This window comes from Pipistrellus hanaki, assembly GCF_964339955.1.
Source record: "Pipistrellus hanaki genome assembly, chromosome: 16".
Taxonomy (NCBI): domain Eukaryota; kingdom Metazoa; phylum Chordata; class Mammalia; order Chiroptera; family Vespertilionidae; genus Pipistrellus; species Pipistrellus hanaki.
In genome coordinates this window covers 37,439,465-37,447,812 of record NC_140518.1, presented here as the reverse complement: position 1 = coordinate 37,447,812, position 8,348 = coordinate 37,439,465, and positions in this window count along the sequence as shown.

Sequence of the window (8,348 nt, the reverse complement as noted above, 5' to 3'; positions counted from 1 at the left end):
GCAGGGTGTTCCCCTAAAGCTTTCTCTGGGTGCCTGGACAGTGGATAGGCCTGCAGGAGGGGCTGTGGCTGTGCTAGTTGGTCATTTTTCTTCCTCATATGTGAATCTTCTCTGGGCCTTGGGCTAAGCTCTTTCCTCATGTCATAAAGGGACTGGAGATTCTGTTATTGGTCTCTGTCTTGGGTGAAGCCAGAACAGAAACCCCAGGGGTGAGCAGTGGGGCCCAGGCTCTCCCAGCTATCTGTGGTGGGGCTGGTTTGGGCTCACTCATTCAGCAAATATATTGGAAGTCTGCCAGTTACCGACATGTGTCTAGGCACTGACCATAATCCAGTGCACAGAGCAGACCCCGCGACTGCACTCCAAAGTTTCCTTCTAGTCGGGAGCGATTAAGTCACACTAGACTGTACAGGCTCATTGTGTCCATGGGACAGCCGATGTGACGTCCTCCTGGCCTCCTCTCCCTGTGGCTGCATCTTCCCAGACCGTGAAGAGGAAGGTGAACCTCTGTTCCAGCAGAAAACGTGAGTCAGTTTTGGGTCAGAGCCAGGAGGGGGAGTATGGGGAGTGTGAATTCAAGGTGCTGGCAAACCCTGGATCTCACACATGGTGTGATTTCTGCAAGAGGGCAGAGGTCTAAGGGCTTCTCCTAGAAAAAAAGGGAAGGAGTCAAAGAGAGTTGTGCATGTGGATATGTGTGGTGTGGGAGAACAGTGCGAGCTCAGAGAGAAAGTCAGACCCTCAGAAAATTCATACCCTTCCGCTCCTAATCCCAGCCCTGCCAGCACCCCTATCCTGGGAAGGTGTTCACTAATCTGGTAGAACCTTCTCAATGGCAGCTAGGCAAGTGTACCCCACCCTGTGGGAGTTGAGTTTCAGTGGGAGGTGAAGAACCCCACAGGCAGCTAGTGAATTAGGCAGCATGTAGGTGCAGCAGCCAAAGTTTGAGGTGACAGGAAGGCCCTTGGAAGCCAGGGATGGAAACAGAGTTTGTTTGTTTGCTATTGGTCAGCTATTCCTGGAGCACCTACTGTGTGCCAATGAGTGACATGAACAGGGAGGACACCAGCCTTCCCTGTCCTCATGGAGTTGACATTTTGGTGGTAAGATAGTGGGTAGGGACAGGGACACTGAGGGAGCATGTCAGGTTCCTTTGAAGAAGGGGACAGGTGGTTCCCTCATTGATCCAGAGCTGTCAGTTAGGAGTGCTTTCTGCCAGCCCCTCCTGGGTGACCAGGCGCGTCTCTGCCAGAACTGCCAGTCTAAAGGTGGACAAAGAGTAGGTCTGGCTTCTGGATGGGCAGGAGCAGGAGGCAAAGGACCTCTGGGAGGGCCATGTGGAAGGAAAGAGCACACCTCAGACTCTGCTGCCCACCTCTCTTTCTCCAGGTCAATCTATTGCATCCTGGGCATCTGGCTGGACTAGTACCTGCACAATTTCCCAGCCTGATGATGCTGTCCACCTCAGAAAAGCCAACTGCCAAACCCAGGCCCAGTGCCTCCAGTAATGGCAAGAGCACCTGAGCCCACTGACACTGAGACAGGAGGACGAGGAGGACTCCGGGGGTGGTGTGGGTGAGTGTGCCTTTGGGAGGCACACAAAAGGCAGTGAGGGTGGTAACATGTGCTCCTCTTGGATCTACAGAACCAGCTCCAGAGCAACATCGGGAAAACCCTCCAGAGGCAACGCCACCCGAATGACCTCTCCAGAGCCAGAGCCGGATCCAAGCCCAGCTTTCACTGAACTTCAAGAGACAGAAGAACCACCTGCAGCATTTCAGCAACTCAACCAACTCGTGCCATGGCAGAGAGGGCACCCTCACCCCCATTTCGATGAAATGTTAAAAATTTATTTTCATGTTATATATGTGTATAATTTACTGTAATTTTTATATTTAGTAACATAAATTGTATTGCAGAGAACCTTTAATGAAATACTACTAAACATAACATTAATTTAGATTCTATAAAATTTAACCCTATTAACCCTCTGAACCTTGAGCAAGTCTGTTTTTCTGGACCCTGACCCATGCAGGGAGAACTGTCCTCACCTTCTCCACCTGCCCTTCCTGGAGCCAGGACTTTGCTTCCCAGGGCATCTGGCTCCCTGCACCCTGTCCCCAGACTCAGAGCTGGGAGGCCAGAGACCAAGGGCTGGCCTCCAAGGGGCATCCTGAGCCCAGTAGGCTCAGCCCTGGGCCTCCATGTTGACCCCAACACCACTCACTTGGCTTCCAAATAAACTTGACCCTCAGAGAGCAGAAATAAAATAAAAAGACAGACAGTACAGGCTGCCCAGGAAAGTGACTAGACAAAATGATCACATACTTAGTGTCTGGCTTTCTGGGCAGCATCCCCAACTTGGTCCCCGCCCACCCTCTGTATTAATACAGAACATGTGCTACTAACCAACATGAGTGGGACCAACCATGTCCCAGGTGAGCCCTGCCCCTCCCCAGCACAGTGGCCACTCAGCCACCTGCTTGCTGTGAGTCTTCAGGTCACTGCATCTCTCTCCATGTTTGTTTCTCTTACCATGGGGAATACTGAGGCCCAGCTCATAGGGTTATTGTAGGGACTTGGGGGAGGGGGTTTCCCCTGGAAAAAAGGCTCTCTGGGTGCGTAGATACTAGAGAGGTGGCTGGAGATGCTGTGGTTGTCCTAATTGGCCATTTTCTCTTCTTCTTAAAGAAGCTTCTGCCTTATTTGTGATTCTCCTCAGGCCTCAGGCTAAGCTATTTTCTCTGTGATAAAGACATTTGAGATTCCATTAGGTTCCGTCCTGGGTGAAGCCAGATTAGAAATCCCAGGGTCACCCAGCTATCTGAGATGGGGCTGGTTTGGGCTCATTCAGTCAGCACATGCCCTGCCCCCAGGACTGCACTCCAGTGCTTCCTTCTAGTCAGGAGTGATTCAGTCACAGTAGGCTTCACAGGCAGGTAGCGTCCACAGGACAGTATTGCTGCATTTTCTCATATTTTGAAGCAGAAAATGGATCTCTGGACCAGCAGAAAAAGTGAGTTGGCTTTGGATCAGAGCCTTCAGGGGAGTATAAGGACTGTGACTTGGAGAAGTTGGCAACACGCTAGATTCTATGCCTTGTGGGATTTCTGCAAGAGGTCAGAGTTCTGAAGGCTTCTCCTAGAAAAAAGGGATGGAGTCAAAGAGAGCTGTGCATGTGGACTTGGGTGGTGTGGGTGAGTGGGGAGAGGATGGGGCTGGACCACTCAGAGAAGAGTTCCCAGAGGCTGGTGTTAGGCAGGAGCACAGAGCCACTCAAGTCAGTGCCCAGGGACTGCAGTCTGGAGGTCTTCCTGGGGTTGGGGCTTGAACTGGGACTTCAGTGATGGAGACGGGAGGTTCCCTGTCTTGGAAGCACACAAAGGGCAGTCATAGTGTAACATGTTCTCTTCCTGGTTCTCCAGAAGCAGCTCCAGAGCAAGATCAAGAAACACCTGGAGGACGGGGAAACCTTGCCATCTTGAGAGGAAGATAGGATCGTGTCAGAGGCCTGAATATCCACAGCCGCAGCGACCACCAAGCATCTGTGACCCCCAGAACGCGGATCCCAGGCAGTGCCAACACCTGCCCTCACAGGATTGCCCCACTGCTCAGCGAAAAGGTCAGATTTCGCGGGGAGAGGGTGGAGAGCGCTCACGGCGAAAACAAAAAGCCTGCGTGCACAGAGCGCGCTCTCGGAAGCTGGAGGACAACGGCAGTGATTACAAGTAGAAGCCCCCGCTGTTGGGCGGTTGTCACCCTTGAAAGTGGACGGGGCTCCTAACAGGGGAGATATCTAAAGAGCAACACATTTGAATCCGGCTCGGAGGGATATCAGAGAGTTGCGGGAGATTGCAGTTGCTTGGACCTGCCCCCTCCCCCCCTCTGTAGTTCTAGCTTCAGAGAGGACGGGGGGGGGGGGGGGGGGGGGGGGGGGGGGGGGGGGAAGCTGGAGAGGCTAGAGTCTGGAAGTCAACCTAGAAACACTGCCCCCAGAGGCTAATTCACAAATTGACTCTAGTGTAATAAAAACAAAGCAAAATCTGCCTAAAAATCAGGACTGGATCATAACAATAGAGGAAGCGAATGACCTTCATTACTGCAAATTTTAATTAAATTTTTTAAATTTTATTATTATTTTTTTAATTTTTTAATTTTTGTTTTTTATTTTTGTTTTCATTATTTGCAATGTTTACTCAAGAAACTATTTTTTTTCTCAGTTGATTTTATCTTGATAATTATTACATTGTATATGTAATCAACATTATTACTACTACTAATTTACCTTTTTCATCTTATTTTCTTTTGTTTATTTTTATTATTTTTATTTCATTTGAATATATATATATATATATATATATATATATATATATATTTTAATTTCAGGATTACTGTTCTACAGTCTTTATCTATCCTTCTTTCTCCAATGCTTTATTCTATCTCAACCCTACCTTTATGCCTTCACCCTCTTTCCAATCTTTTCCTTTGATACCCTGTTTATCTTAACCCTTTCCTGCTCTAGATTTCCCCCATTCCTTCTGTCTACCCCCTTCTAAAATTTCACCCTACTTGTATATATCTAATTTCCAACTACCTGCTCCAAACCCATTCACACCTCCCTCGCAGTTGTCCTAAAAACAAAACAAAACAAAAAAACAAAACAGTCTTTCTCTCTAACTCTTTGAAGTTGTATGTTGAATGTTAACTTTACTGAAGTTGTATGCTTTTCTTTTATAAGATTGATTTGCCTATGCTTTTTGTTTGATTGTATGTTTTTGTTAGCTGGGTTCTAGTCACCCTTATTGGTGGTTATTAATATCGCAAACACATTTCTATTCAGTGCCTTGTGTGTTGTACCTGGTTGTGTTGTATTTTGTGCCTTTAAATCAAAGCAGGAGAGAGAGAACTACACAACCAGACTTCCTAGATCATGGGGAGACCAAAAAACAGCCTGCATATGAAAGAAAATCAGGCTTCACCAGAAAAGGAAGTAAACGATATAGAGGCAAGCAACCTACCAGAGCAAGAATTCAGAGTAACGATCATAAGATGGCTAAAAAGAATGGAAGACAAATTTGACAATATGAGTAAGACCCAAGAGGAAATGAAAAAAAAACCAAGAGGAAATGAAGATGACTCAAGATGAAATGAAAAATGACATCGCTACTATGAAGAACTCAATAGAAAGCATCAAGAGCAGACTTGAAGAAGCAGAGGATCGCATCAGTGAGCTAGAAGACAAGATGGAAAAAAATACCCAATTAGAGCAGCTTCTAGAAAAAAAAATTAAAAAGCAGGAGGAGAGCTTACGGGAGCTTTGGGACAATGCAAAACAAAACAATATTCGAATAATAGGGGTTCCGGAAGGAAAGAAAAGGAGGTAGACATGGAAAACGTATTTCAAGAAATAATGACAGAAAATTTTCCTGAGATAGAGAAGAAAAAACCCACACAAATCCAAGATGCTCGCAGAGTCCCAAGCAAAATGGATCCCAGAAGACCGAAGCCAAGACATATTATAATTAAATTGGCAAACACCAATGACAAAGTTAGAATCTTAAAAGCAGCCAGAGAGAGACAGAAAGTTACATATAAAGGAACCCCCATCAGACTAACAACTGATTTCTCAACAGAAACTTATCAGGCCAGAAGGGAATGGGATGAAATATACAAAGTCATGCAAAGAAAGGGTCTGAATCCAAGAATACTGTACCCGGCAAGACTATCAATCAAAATTGAAGGGGAAATCAGGAGCTTCACAGACAAAAAAAGACTAAAGGAATTTATCTCCACCAAACCAGCAATGCAAGAAATGCTAAAGGGTCTACTGTAAAAATAAAGAACTAGGAAGCGAAGAAGGAACACAGGGGTATAGAATAAAAATGGCATCAAATGAGTACCTATCATTAATAACATTAAATGTAAATGGTTTAAATGCTCCAATCAAAAGACATAGGGCAACAGATTAGATAATAAAACAAGACCCATACATCTGTTGTCTACAAGAAACCCACCTCAGAAAAAGTGATGCACACAGACTGAGGGTGAAGGGATGGAAAAAGTTTTTCCAGGCAAATGGAAATGAAAAGAAAGCTGGGGTAGCAATACTTATATCTGACAAATTAGATCTCAGAGTGAAGGACATAACAAGAGACAATGAAGGCCACTTCATAATACTAAAGGGAGCAATAAAACAAGAAGAAATAACCCTGGTAAATATATATGCACCCAATACGGGAGCACCCAAATACATAAAAAATCTGCTGGAGGACATTAAGGGAGAGATTAACAGCAATACAATCATAGTAGGAGATTTTAATACCCCACTGTCACCCTTCGACAAATCATCTAAACAAAAAATCAGCAAAGAAATATCAATCCTAAATGACTCACTAGACCAGATGGAATTAATTGACATCTTCAGAACATTCCACCCCAAAGCCACAGAATATACATTCTTCTCAAATGCACATGGGACATTCTCAAAGATAGACCACATTTTGGGACATAGGCAAAGTCTCTTCAAATTCAAGAAGATAGAAATCATATCAAGCATCTTCTCAGACCATAATGGCATAAAACTGGAAATTAACTACAATAAAAATAATCCAAAGAAATCAAACACATGGAGACTAAACAGCATGCTATTAAACAAGGACTGGATTACCAGAGAAATCAAGGAAGAAATTAAAAACATCCTGGAAACAAATGACAATGAAAACACAACAATCCAAAATCTATGGGACACAGCAAAAGCAGTTTTGAGAGGGAAGTTCATATCCTTACAAGCCTATTGCAAAAAACTAGAAAAAAGTGTAACAAATGATCTAACTCTACAACTCAAAGAGTTAGAAAAAGAGCAACAAGAAAAGCCCAGTGTAAGTAGAAGGAAGGAAATAACAAAAATCAGAGCACAGATAAACGACATAGAGACCAAAGAAACAATACATAAGATCAACAAAACCAAGAGCTGGTTCTTTGAAAGGATAAACAAAATAGATGGACCTCTAGCCAGAATAACCAAGAAACAAAGAGAGAGGACCCAAATAAACAAAATCAGAAATGAAAGAGGTGAAATAACAATAGACCCCACCGAAATACAACGGATTGTTACAAAATACTATGAACAACTCTACTCCAACAAACTGAACAACCTGGAGGAAATGGACATATTCCTAGAAAAATATAATCTTCCAAAACTCAATCGGGAAGAATCTAAAAATCTCTATAAACCAGTTTCTTGGGAAGAAATTGAAAGTCATCAAAAAGCTTCCAGCAAACAAAAGCCCAGGGCCAGATGGCTTCACAGGAGAGTTTTACCAAACATTCAAGGAAGAACTAAAAACTATCCTCCTCAGACTATTCCAAAAAATCCAAGAGGAAGGAACACTTCCAAATTCCTTCTATAAAGCCAGCATCACCCTAATACCAAAACCAGATAAAGACAACTCAATGAAAGAGAATTACAGGCCAATATCCCTCATGAACATAGATGCCAAAATCCTCAACAAAATTCTAGCAAATCGACTCCAGAGGAACATCACAAAGATCATACACCACGACCAAGTAGGATTTATTCCAGGAATGCAAGGATGGTACAATATCCGCAAATCAATAAACGTGATACATCACATAAACAAATTGAAAGATAAAAATCATATAGTCATATCAATTGATGCAGAAAAAGCATTCGATAAAATCCAACACCCTTTTCTGATAAAAACTCTTAACAAGGTGGGAGTACAAGGATCATACCTCAACATAATAAAAGCTATATATGATAAACCCACAGCCAACATTATACTCAATGGGCAAAAACTAAAACCATTCCCTCTAAGAACAGGAACAAGACAGGGATGCCCACTCTCGCCACTCCTGTTTGACCTAGTACTGGAAGTACTGGCCATTGCAATTAGACAAGATGAGGAAATAAAAGGCATCCAAATTGGAAAAGAAGAAGTAAAGTTATCCTTATTTGCAGATGACATGATATTGTACATAAAACACCCAAAAGACTCCATTAAAAAACTAATTGACTTAATAAATGAATTTGGCAATGTAGCAGGATACAAAATTAATGCCAAGAAATCCATGGCTTTTCTATACACCAACAGAGAAACTGCAGAAACAGAGACTAAAAAAGCAATTCCATTTACCATCGCACCAAAAAAATTAAGATACCTAGGAATAAATTTAACTAAGGAAGTAAAGGACCTATATGCGGAAAACTACACGACACTGAAAAAAGAGATAGAGGAAGATGTAAGGAGATGGAAGAACATACCATGTACATGGATTGGTAGGATCAACATCATCAAAATGTCCATACTTCCTAAAGCAATCTATAG